This window comes from Lathyrus oleraceus, chromosome 7 (assembly GCF_024323335.1).
Source record: "Lathyrus oleraceus cultivar Zhongwan6 chromosome 7, CAAS_Psat_ZW6_1.0, whole genome shotgun sequence".
In the NCBI taxonomy this organism is placed as follows: domain Eukaryota; kingdom Viridiplantae; phylum Streptophyta; class Magnoliopsida; order Fabales; family Fabaceae; genus Lathyrus; species Lathyrus oleraceus.
Genome location: NC_066585.1, coordinates 67,187,374 through 67,201,254, shown reverse-complemented (window position 1 = coordinate 67,201,254; position 13,881 = coordinate 67,187,374).

Sequence of the window (13,881 nt, the reverse complement as noted above, 5' to 3'; positions counted from 1 at the left end):
GTTCGGCTCGCGCACGCCAAACAAACAAACACAAACACAGGCAGACATGGGGCCTGAATGCCAATCACTGGACTTACATCAGCACCCGAACCAAAACACACACAAAAAGGCAAACGTGGAGCCCGAAAGCCAATCACTGGACTTACATCGGCATCCGAACCAAACACACGCACACTGGAACCCGAATGCCACTCGATGGACTTACATCAGCTTCCAAGCACACAACAACCAACAAGTTAATAGGGAGTCGGGAACTCGAGCCTATAACTGTCAAGCACACACACAAAAAGAAAGAAAAGTTCCCGGAGAGACCTCGCTCGGTCTCCTGCCTACGTACCTCATCTGGTATGAGGATCAGGGCGACGTAGTTCCCCTGAAAGGGAAAGAAATTCTAGCCAGAGACAAATGGAAGACACACTACCAGGGAGTTGTACTCGAGCCTAGTGTTATCATGCATCATTGCCCTATGTTATGGTTTCTACCTACTTGCACCACAGCAAGTTAATCCTAACCAGGAAAAACAAGCATGCAAGCATCAATCAAAATAAAACAAACATTTCACATAGCACACACTATATCCAGTCAAGTGAGGCTCAAACAAGGGTGGACTGCCGAGGCAAGTCAACTGTACAAGGTAGTGTTCGCTCTTAACCTTGCCATTGAGGGGCTAAGGTGAAGCTGATGAAAGGTGAGTGAAGATTAGACTTCACAGCTCTTATCCCTGACCAGGGAGAGCTTCAGACAAAGGAGCGTGGGTCCAGAATGGAGGAACCCTTCTACGCTCAAGACTCTGACTCGATTGTGCAACAACACAAGATCTTGGGTTTGTGTCCCAATGCATCAACACCAGTTGTGTGAGCAGAGGAACGACTCAACAGAATAGTGGGAGATAGATTGCATATCTCTTTGATCCACCAATTGCCTTAATCAAGGTCTTTACCTGCTTGGCACAAAAAGTAAACAAGCACAAACATCGCCTCTTAAGGAGGACTTCAGACAGGTGCCTGGCCAAGTAACAGGCCAGGTCTTCCAGACTACATGGAGAATAGAAATTCTACCTCAATTGGTTTAAAAACCAAGCAACAGCAAGCAAGTTCTCAAGGAACTGTAAGCAACTAAATGTACCTGAAATCAATCAAGTATCATCAGTGCTCAGACAAACCAACAGTAAACAGCAAAAGTCAAACAGTCAATTTGTACAGTCAACACAAGTTAATGCACATAAGTGCAAGCCATGAGCTCAAACTCAAGCATCAAACCCTACAACACAAAGCCAATGTTAGTCATAAACAATTCACAAGTCAATTCAATCAACTTGCAATTTTCTCCTTAAGGCTTTTGCATCTCAACCTGAAAATCCAAACCAAACATGAGAAACTAGACCACTAGGCCAAGCCTAGGGTCCAAAGGGGATGAAAAAATCAAAACAGCAAGTGAAAATTATCCAAAATCACATTCAAACAAATCAAAAGCACATGCAATTGGTCCCATGCTCATATCATTCACCATTATCATTTTATGCACAAAATAGCATCAAACATGCAATTTGCAACTCCAAATGACCAAACAGAAAGATCTCAATCAAAAGCATACCAAAATAATTCAATTAATTCCACAAAAATTCCAACCTAAACAGGACACATTCAATGAATAGCATATCAGTTTTCAGCTCATTTGGATCAACGGAAGTATGGAAATTAAATTCATAAAGTTCAGACAAGTTCAAGCAAGCCAACACATGGTATCCAAACAAACATCAACTTCCAAAAATCATAAAACAGTGATAATACATTATAAATGAATGGGATCAAAACCACAATGACCTATAATGTGTCTAGAATCACTCCACCAAATTTCACATTCATCCAATTAATCATGAGAATTTCACAAGCAAAATACAATCATGTATCACAAAATGTCACAAAATGAGCCAACAGAAGAGAAAATTCCAATCAATTAGGAGATGCAAGAAAAAATTCCAGAAAAATTCTCATGTGATCTCAACATATATATGCTCATTCATGCAAAAAATTGGCTCAATTCAACATCCCTAAGCAAGGCAAATAAAATCATGAAATTCATCAAGCTTGGTGTGACACAAATTGTCACACCTCAATTCAAAAATTAATATCTCCTCAACCAAGTGTCCGAAAATTACAAACCACACATGAAAATTACCATCAAAGTGTCCAGAATATGCACAAAAAATTTCATCCATTTATTTGAAAGCATCATCATTTTATGAAAGATATGGCATGGCATGTACAAATGTGACACATTCAATCAAACCCTAAGTATTTTAATTTTTTACACGTGCACAAAAATCACAAAAATCATGATTAAATTCTACACATCATAAGGAGCATCATGAAAAAAACCTCACTCAATTTGGATAAAAAATGAAGCAATTATGATTTTCTAAAGATCAAGCATCAAAAATGGAATTGAAAAAAAAAGGAAAAAAAAGAAATAAGAAATAAAACAAAATAAGCTGATAATGGCATTTCTGTAATATTAAAGTGCCAGGGCAAAACGACGCCGCTTCAATTAGAAGCGTTGGCGCGTTCTCATTGGACGGTGGGCGCGGCAAACGACATATTCAAAATGGAAAGGAAAAAAATGGATCAAACACACTGTTCATCGCGTTCTTCATCAAGAACAGTCCAGAAAATCCAGAAAATGAAGAACATCCAATCTCAACCAAAATCAACAAACTTATAATCATTAGAACCGTCTTCCAACAAGGATTAAGGATATGTAAACGATTTCTCCTAATTCTCAACATAGCAACGGGATCGATCCAAAAAAGAAATGCATATCAAACTTCAAATTCAGATTTCTCATTCAATTCTCAACCAAATCAAAAACTATGAACATCATGATGATCTATGTTGAAAGCTCTACAAAAGCCATATAATGATTTACATAATTAAGGAAATCGAATTTGCACCTTATGATGATGGCAGATGCGATTCAGCTTGATTCCATGTACCAATTGCAAAAACAGATGATGCTTATTGATGAGGAAGTTGAATGGAGTGATTAGGCTAGCTCGAAACAACACCAATTGCAAGAATCTTCAAAACTCCATTGTTGTGCAAGCTTTGGACAGTCCAATTTCTTGAAGATTTTGGCACGAATTCAGCAAAACAGTTACTCACAATTGCTTATGGAGTGTAGATCCAATGAACACGAGCAAGTTTGATGAAGAAATCAACAAGAATTGATGAAAAAAAATGTGATGAAGTTTTGGAGAATTTGAGAGAATTGGAGGGAAAAACAATTAGGTTCTTGAGAAATGGAATGTGATTTGCAATTTCTGTTATGATTAACATTATATACCATCTCCTTAATCCACCTCTTAATCATCATTAGCAAAAATTGGCTTGATTAGTGAAAATGCCACTTTAAGTGCAAGGGCAAAAATGACTTTTCCAAATCAAGCACTATGACAGCAAATGACAGCTCACACAACTTCTAAATGGTATTTGTGAAGTGTTAGAAGTGGTCTCATGTGCAAATTCCAAGTAATTCTCAAATTCACTATCTCACACCAAAAATTCAAAAGAATCCACTTGAAAAATGACTTTTTGCCTTGAGCATTTTTGATGAATTTTGATTATGCAACATGAAAGTACATGTGAAATGGGGTTTTCTCAAAGAAAGATCACCCAAATTGGCCATTCCATGTGAAAGTTATGCCACTTTGATTTTAGGCATTTTTGGAAAATGAATGGACCATAACTTGCCAACCACACATGAGAATTTCAAGTTCTTGGACTTTTTGGAAAGGTGAGAGCAAGATCTACAACTTTCATGTTGAACAAAATTTCATTTGAATCATTTTTGGACATGTAATTTTGTGGTGAAAAACTTTCCATTTTTGGAAACCTTCATTACAAGTCACTTTCTACTTTTGGCAACTTTTCTCCTGATTTTATTTTCTTCATTCTTGATGATTGAAATGTCAAATGAAACTTGTTTCAACATGAATGAAGTGTATCCAACTCTCTCCCACCTCCAAATCCATAAAATCTGGCACAGTTGACCACAGTTGACTTTTCAATTGATAGATGAATTTGGCTGTGCACTGATCAAGTTGAGCCCCAAACTCCTGATCAAATGGCTCAATGATGAACCCCTAGCTTCCATAAGCTCAATATAATCACATGATGATCCCCATATCCATTGTAGACCCCATCTCCTTGCCATGCCCTGATTGGCCCAATGCAACTGATTAGGGTTGACCAGTGTTCAAAACCCTAATCTCAAGGTACCTGATCAATCTCTTGAATCTTCTGGATGATAACAAAACCATGATGATGATGATGTATCATTTCAACCAAGATGAAGATCAATCTCCTTGAGAATCAAAACCCTAATTTGACACACCAACCTTCAGATGGTTAATGATCAGTCCACTCAATCAATGAAACCCTAGCTTGCATCATGACCTCTTCATCTCCTGATCAAGACCTATGAGGATGACTTGCATAATGTAACCACATGATATGCAATATGCTATGCCTAATGACCTAAAAAAATGATATGCAATATGTTAAGCTAGTCCCAAGAGAGGAGGGCAAATTTTGAGGTGTTACAAACCTATTGCTGCAGAGACTGCTAATGTCAGAGCAACCCGTGCTCCAGTTTGCCATCCTGCTCCGTTGGTTGACAGACAGGAGGACATGTTTACTCTTCTCAGTGAGGATGATGAAGTTTTAAGGACTGAAGAGAGGGATAGAAAAGTTGATGCCCTTGCTGAGAAAATCCGTGCCATGGAGTGTCAGAACTCTTTGGGATTTGATGTTACCGATATGGGTTTGGTTGATGGGCTGAGGATCCCTTACAAATTCAAGGCGCCATCTTTTGACAAATATAATGGCACTTCTTGTCCTCGCACCCATGTGCAGGCTTATTACAGAAAGATCTCCGCATACACTGATGATGAGAAGATGTGGATATACTTTTTCCAAGACAGCTTGTCTGGAGCGTCTTTGGACTGGTACATGGATCTGAAGAGAGAATTTGTTAGAAGTTAGAGAGATCTGGGTGAAGCCTTCTTGAGGCAGTACAAGCACAACATGGATATGGCTCCGAGCAGAACTCAGTTGCAGAGCTTGTGTCAAAAGACTGATGAGAGCTTCAAAGAGTACGCCCAGAGGTGGCGTGAATTAGCTGCAAGAGTGCAACCTCCGATGTTGGAGAGAGAGCTGACTGACATGTTCATTGGAACCCTGCAGGGTGTGTTCATGGACGGTATGGGAAGTTGCCCGTTTGGTAGCTTTTCAGATGTTGTAATCTGTGGAGAAAGAACGGAGAGTCTTATCAAAGCAGGAAAGATACAAGATCCTGGCTCTTTAAGCTCTTCCAGTTCTAAGAAGCCATTTTCTAGGGCACCCAGAAGGGGAGAGGGTGGAACAAATGCTGTGCACCATCGGAGGAATGTGAACAGAAGACAATATCGTCAAGTCGCTGTTGTGACTATTCCAGCAACTCAACCTTAACAACAACAAAGAAGACCAACTCAGCAATATCAACATCAACAACATCGTCCTCAACAGCAGGCTTACCAGCCTCACAATGATAATTAAGCTAGTACGAGTAATGAGAGGAAGAAGATCACTTTTGATCCGATTCCTATGTCGTATGCAGAACTGTATCCCTCTTTGATAGAGCGGAACTTGATTACTCCGAGAGACCCACCAGCTATACCCGTCAACCCTAGGTGGTGGTATAAGCCTGATCAGCATTGTGTGTATCATTCGGGTGCTCCTGGCCATGATGTGGACAACTGCTTTCAGTTGAAGAATAAGGTTCAAGACCTTATGAGATCAGGTATTCTGAACTTTGAGGACGTAGGTCCCAATGTTAATCGAGCTTGAAGACAACAAATCCCGGGCTGGCGTTGGCTTCTCTTCTGGGGTCTTCAACGAAAAAGGGTTGTTCAAGAGTGGAGGTTTTATCCACGCCGATCAGAGTGAGGAAGCTGCTGCTATTCTGGAAGAAGATGCAGAAGATACTGACATTTGTCATCCCTGGAGGGATCTGTCACAACTGGGTCGCTGTGGATGTTCCTACAGTCATTCATAAGTCAGAGTAATAATCACTTTGTTTAAAAACCCTTCTCCCATGCCAAAAGGAGAAGTGATGACATTGTTGGCAACATTTGTGCAATGATATTTTCATTCAATTAAATTCGTGTTAAAAACATTTGTTTTTCCATTTGTTTTCCCTTTTCGTTTTTTGCATGAAATTGGTGATCACAAAACACCCTAAAAACAAGAATAAAAGCAATCTTTTCATCTGCATAATGATTGCCTTGTTTGATTTCCAAAAAGCTTTTATATTCAAAATCATTATGCAGGCTGATTCTAAAACCCATTGAACATAATGATCCAACGCCATCTCCCAATTTTGAATTCCCTGTATTCGAAGCAGAGGAAGATGATGTTGAAAGGATTCCTGACGAGATTTCCCAACTTCTTGAGCAAGAAAAGAAGATCACTCAGCTGCATCTCGAGAATCAGCAAAACAGTCCAACCGGGGCATTACACATGTAATAAAAAAAAAGAAAAAAAAGAAAGAGGAGGGTGAAAAAAATCAAAATCAAAAGAAAGAAAGAAACAAAAGAAAAATAGCACCTCAAACCCCAAGTTGACTGATGCTGAATGGATTCAGAGTCGTTACGACCAAGTGAATCTGATCGAAAAGAAGAGATTAACTGCCACATGTCATGGTCAGTTATATCAGCAGAGAATGAAGAAAGCATTCGATAAGAAGGTCAAGCCTCGTGTGTTCCGAGAAGGTGACCTTGTGCTTATGAAAGTCTTGTCTTTCGCGCCCGATTCCAGGGGCAAGTGGACTCCATGAAGGTCCATATGTTGTCAAGAGAGCCTTTTCAGACGGTGCTTTGACAATTACAACAATGGACGGGGAGGATTTCACTCGTCCTGTGAATTCAGATGCAGTCAAGAAATACTTCGCCTAAAAAGCAGAATAGCTCACTAAGTTGAACCCCCGAAAGGGCGGATTAGGCAAAAAGGAGCGTCTCGGTGGATTGAAAACCCGAAAGGGCGATCCAGGCAAAAGTTAGAGACATGAAAGAAAAAAAGAATTTGCATCCCGCTAGATTGAGTACCTCACTCTGAGGCAATCTAGGCAAAAATTAGGGATTTGGCAAGTAACTGCATTCTGACAAGACTGTGTTCTACATCTGTCATCCGCCAGAAAATTCTTGATTCGTCGTCGACTGAAACTTCGAATACATCGAAATTCGGAATTGGTGGAGAAATGGTCATTATGTTCAATGTAGCCCTTTCCAATATATATCACCAATTTCAAACTTGTACAAATCTATGGAGTCTTGCCATTCGCAGACTATCATTCCATCAAATCAATTTGAGCTTTTATCCAATTATTTGCACTCTTATTTGTTTCAACTCAACAAATGTTTTGCATGTTTTAATTGATAAAGTATCATTGTTTTCAAAATAAACAAATCTTTCACAAAATTGTTCTTAAACAAAGTGAACATTCACGATGATGGAAGGATACTTAGGAGATCTGCAGTGCTCTCCCAAGGGTGGTATGATGCCCAACAGGGTAAGACTTTTGTTCATATCTCTGGCATAACTGTATCTTTTTCCTGTAGAACCTTTCATGGTTTCTCCTCAGCGAGGGTGCTCAGTGCAGTGTTGTTTGAAGTTGTCCATCTTCATTTCCCCGGCAGTGCATCATTCTTCCTCCAAGCCATATTAGCCCTATGGTGGGCCATCCCCAGTGGAGTGCTGTTTGAGCCCTATGGTGGGTCATCCCCAGTAGAGTGCTGTTTGAGCCCTATGGTGGGTCATCCCCAGTAGGTTGCTGTTTGAACACTTTCGTGGGTCAGTCCCCAAGCAGAGTGTTTGATGAAGACTTCAACGTTCTTCTCTCCAGCAGAGCAGTCTTCTCCTCTCCCCAGCATGGGTGTTTTTCTTCGAAGATTCGGTATTTGGTGGATTGACATCCCAATACTCCATCATTTCCTCGGGTGGATCCCCAACGGAGTTGTTGGCATGACGAACTTTATCAATGCCTATCTATCCCCACCAGAGACCTGGTTTCTTCTTGGTATCTTTGACCCCCATCATGAGTTGCTGTTGTGGCAGTGTCTGCCTGTGCTATGAACTCTTTTCTCCGGTTGTGACTGACGATCCCTCCGGAAGCCTCTTATGGCCTTCCTCCCCTGCAGGATGGTGTTGTAGCCTGATATCCCAGTCTCTGGCAGATCTCTTTTACTCTCGGATGATCTTTTGGCTTTCCCTCTGGAAGGGTGGTACCGGGTGGTTGATTTCGGGACCTATGTGTGTTAGACATGTCTGTTTGTCAGCATTCATCATGCATAATGCATATACGCATAATCATAACATTTAGATATTCATGTTGCATCTTTTGCCATGTATTTGTTGATTGTTGTCTCCTGCTAATTGGTGATACAGATCTCCCTAGTAGATCTCCCCAAGCAGATGTTGGTGTGTCTGATCTCTCCATATAGAGTCAGCCCCTTAGGCAGAAAGTGTCTACCATTTCCTTCTGCACTCTCCACTGAGTTATATCCTCGTGGATGATGGTTGTTTCCGTTCCCTCCCTACACACATAACGGGATGGGTTTTCCCTATTGAGTTCTTTCCTCATTAGGATGAGTCTCGATTCAGTTTGCCTTTTTGGATCGATCCGAAATTGGCTTCCTATTGGCCGTCTCTTGTGCCTCCCTGTGGTATAAATGAATAGTTGCTCACTAATCGGCACTCATTCATCTTATCCTCAGCGGGGTTTGTTGGCTTCTACCTACTACCCGGTAGTTGTAAGTCCTATCTTTATGGTCTTCTACCTACTACCCAGTAGTTGTAAATCCTATTTTCTCCCATTTTGTTCCTCAGCAGATTGTTGTGGTCTTCTACCTACTAACCGGTAGATGTGAACTCTCTTTTCTCCTCTTTGTGGAGTCAACCCTTGCGCTCATCCTAGTCGTTGACGGTTACTTTTCCGTGGTTTTCTACCTACGAACCGGTAGATGTAATCCCCTCTTTGCGGTTATCATTATCCAGTATTCGGTATTGATAGTCCTTTTTCCTTTTGGATATTTGCTTTGATTAAGCAATCTTATCCCCAGCGGGTCTTCCCTTTCCTTTTGGATAATTGCTCTGAGTAAGCCATTTTATCCTCAGTGGGTCCTCTTTCATTCACCATTTGTTGGTAATGTTTGTGGTTTCCCCTTTTGATTGGTCATCTTTACATACTTAGTCTGGTATCCCGATGCCTTTCTTTTCGGTTGATTTATCCTTTGACAACCTACAACCCGGTTATGGATAATCTTCCATGCGAGAGTATTATCTACGTTTTGACGGCTATAGGTAATACATCTCATGCACTCTTCGGTCGAAGCCCTTCGTGTTTCCCCAGTCGAGTAAGATTCGTTGTCCCTTTGCGGAATCGAATATTCATTCTACCCCAGTTGTTTGGATAATTGCCTTGTTCGCGCAATTTATCCCCAGTGAGTCATCTCTCGTCTACCCTGTTGTTGTTGGTAACGATTGTTTCTCTTTTCGGTTGATTTATCCTTTGACAACCTACAACCCGATTATGGATAATCTTCCATGCGAGAGTATTATCTACGTTTTGATGGCTATAGATAATATATCTCATGCACTCTTTGGTTGAAGTTTTGTCCTTCCCAGTTGAGTAAGATTCGTATTCCTTGTAGAGTCGAATATCCATCCTTTAACAAGTTTGCTTTCGCTCTCTTCAGGATGATGAGTGTTTTGGAACACACACCAATTCACAATTTCGGTCGATTTATCCTTTGTCAACCTACAACCCGGTTATGGATAATCTTCCATGCGAGTATATTATCTACGTTTTGACGGCTATAGATAATATATCTCATGCACTCTTTGGTTGAAGTTTTGTCCTTCCCAGTTGAGTAAGATTCGTATTCCTTGTGGAGTCGAATATCCATCCTTTAACAAGTTTGCTTTCGCTCTCTTCAGGATGATGAGTGTTTTGGAACACACACCAATTCACGATTTCGGTCGATTTATCCTTTGTCAACCTACAACCCAGTTATGGATAATCTTCCATGCGAGTATATTATCTATGTTTTGACGGCTATACATAATATATCTCATGCGCTCTTCAGTCGAGGTTTTGTCCTTCCCAATTGAGTAAGATTCGTATTCCTTGTGGAATCGAATCTCCATCCTTTAACAAGTTTGCTTTCGCTAGCTTCAGGATGATGAGTGTTTTGGAACACAAACCAATTCACGATTTCGGTCGATTTATCCTTTGACAACCTACAACCCGGTTATGCATAATCTTCCACGCGAGAGTATTATCTACGTTTTGACGGCTATAGATAATATGTCTCATGCACTCTTTGGTCGAAACCCTTTGTTTGTTTCCCCAACTGAGTAAGATTCGTATTCCTTGTGGAATCGAATGTCCATCCTTTTACAAGATTGCTTTTCTAGCTCTCTTCAGGATGATGAGTGTTTTGGAACACAAACCAATTCACGCCTTGGTCGGTCACCTGTTATATGCCTACAACCCGGTATCCTTGGTGTTCCTTCCTGTCTGCTCCCTATTGCGACCTTGGTCCCCTGTGGAGTCAGATTTTCCTGAGTCGAAATATGCCTCTTCAGGTTTTCCTCAGATGTTTTTGGTTGATTGATATCTCTCACCCGTACCCCGGTCTTAGATATTCCTTCTTCCCGAGCTTGTTACCTACTAACTGGTAACACCTCACCCTTTCTTGCTTCCCCAAGAGAGTCTTTTCTAGACAATTGTTGCTGTATTGGCGTTTTCCCCAATACATGCATGTTCCCTGCAGGGACATCTTGTTCAGATCTTTCCCATTCGTCCGTTGACGTCGGGTCGTTGTTTCTTTACTTCATCCCCCGCATAGTGCAAATTCCAGGTTCTTTTGGTATTCAATCCCTGATTACCTTGAAGGTCTGACAGTCGTTGCTCTCATCCATTCAGGTTCCCAGTTGATTGAATAGGGGCAGCTGTAGCACCTCAAATTTGCACCCCCATTGATGCATTCATTTCATTTTTAGGTCATTGACATTACATTAGCATTGCATAGCACATTGCATCTCATCAATCTAGACTGACATCAAGAGGATTCATCAGTGCAAGAGAGCAAGTTTTTCCTTGATAGGGAGGCCACATGAGTATTCTAGAGAGCTTACATGAATCAAGGTTCATTGTGAAGCCATTGTACCAAGTGCTTGAGGCTCAAAGTCCACAGTGCAATTTCTGGTCATCTAGGGCCCATAAAAGTCAACTGCAAGTCAACTGAAGGCTAGGAGGTGGAGAAATGGTTTGAGACACTTCATTCATGTCCAAAAGAGGTTTATTCATCATGTCAAACATCTACCTTGAAGATTTTGAAGCCAGATCAAAAGTTTCCAAAAATGGAAAATGACCTGTAATTTCAAGTTTCCAAAAATGGCAAGTTTTTGGATCAACTTCAACTCAATTTTCCGACATCAAAGAAGCTTCAAATGAAATTTTGTCCAACATGAAAGTTGAAGATCTTTCTCTCCCTTTTCCAAAAAGTCCAAGATCATGAGCATCTGATGAATGGTTGAGGAGATATGATCAAATCATTGCCAAGTGTGCATGGAACTTCAACAAGCCATAACTTTTGATCTAGAACTCCAAAATGAGTGCCTCTTTTTGCATATTTCTTCTCATGACATGTATTTTCCAAACCATTCATCACATTGCATGAAATTTAATTACACGACCATTTGCATATTCATGCTTATTTTGGAGGGAAAATTGCAAATTTGAAATTGGTGCATCATGGGAACAAATCACCATTGCCATTGTGTTCATAAGAGGGTTTTAAGTGAAATTGCATGGCCATTTGCTACTGTTCACGTGGGATTGCATGCATGGGGTGAAAAATCAATTTTTGCACTACACCTCTTTTCTCACTAAAATCTCATTAACCATGCTTAATTGTGATTAGCAAGTGGATTAACATATCATATAAATAGTAAATCCTAACAGAATTTTCATAATTCACAATTCTAGATCTAGATTGAAAATTTCCCTCCAAAATTTCTCTCCACCATAATTCAAAAATTCTTCAAAGAACACTTGATTTTTATTGCATATTCTGTTTTCTTGATCCTCATTTGGTAGAATTCAAGCCATTGATTGAAGAAATTGGTGAAGAATCAAGCAATTCCATACATGAACATGAATATGGAGTTTTGAAGTTTAGCTAGATCCAAGCCATTCCAGGAGTTGATTTATGCTTCAGAATTGATAACAAGGTTGATAGAAGAGATTTGGATGCTGCTAGACACCTGAATCCATTACTGCCATTGTTGGAGCTTCAAGAGGTCAGATTTTCGAACCTCCTAATTCTTATTTTTATTGCCATAGACTTGTAGTTCGCTGCTTGCTGATTCTCCTGATATAAAGATCTTGAAAAACGGTTGAGTATTCATGGAGATATGACGAATTGAAGTTTTGAGTTCATGTATGTTTTTGGTTCGATTTGCACGATGCATGTTGTTTTAGGCTAAGATGATGATAGATTTGAGTTCTACGTGTTGTAAGCTTTCCATTGGTGTATGCATTACTGATTTCTGAAAAAAAAATTATTGCTGTTCACTGTTCATCCACCGTCTTCATGAAGAAGACGGTTGTTTCCACCCTAGCCTGGCCGTGTGTGAGCAGTAGCGCCACCGCCTGGTATGAACTTAGGGTTCATCCAAAACGGCGCCGTTTTGTGTAGCTAGCATACCTACTTCGAATCCATGCTCCAGCGTTTTGGTTTTTATTTTCATTTTCCCTTGCCAAGTGAAACGCTGACGTTTTGAGAGGCGCACTGGACCTCTTTCGATTCCAGCTGGTGGCGTTTCTCAAATTTAGTTCACTTTTTCCTTTCCCTCCAATTATCTCACATTTTATTTCATTTTATTCTCCAACTTTGAAAAATCACCAAAAATAGCTTGATGATCCAATTAATTCCAAGTTTTTTCCTATATGATCATATGAATGTCTTCTATTTTTTAATGTGGATTTCTGGAATTGTGCCTGGTTGGAATTTTAATTGTGTTAGACTAATTGAACATGTATACATTGTGACATTGCCTCATTCAAACTAATGTGAAATGCTCAATAATGATCCAATTGCCATGAAATTTTGTGTGCTGATTCTCAACATGTTGAGTGATTTTTGAGGCTTGGTTGTGCATTTTTAGCATTTTCCTTTTCTGTTTTAAGCATGTGTTAATATGGTGTGACAATGTATGTCACACAATTTGATATTGATCTTATTCATTCTCATTGCCTTGCCAATTGAGCTCCCCTGTTTATAATTTTTGGCATGATGATTATGTTGGACATGTTGTATGCTCATAAAAATTTCCAGAATTGTTTGAGTCATTTCTGTTTTAATATGGAATTTTGATTCTTGATGACCAATTGTATGCACCTTTTGCTTGCCTTGCCTTCTCTTGGTTGAATGATGACCTTGCTTAATGCTTTTGACTTGGTCCTTTTTAGGACATGTTCATGATAGATTAAATATGCTCCATGTTGAGAATTGGTTGCTGTTTTAACTTTTTGCCTTACCTTTGACCCTAGCCTTGGTGCTAGTGGTTTGTACTCATCTTTTGAGTTGTGCATTTCAGGTTCAAGCTTCTAGTCTTGATGGATGATGTTGATCTCATAAATTGAGATGCAAAATGATGTGTTCCACTAACATTTGTTGTGTTGTAGGTTCCTTGGAGATGAAGTCATTTGAGTTGTTTACTTGTTGGCTTGACTTGTTGTGTCTATTGGAACCACTGCCTGTTTGTCTGTTAATAATTT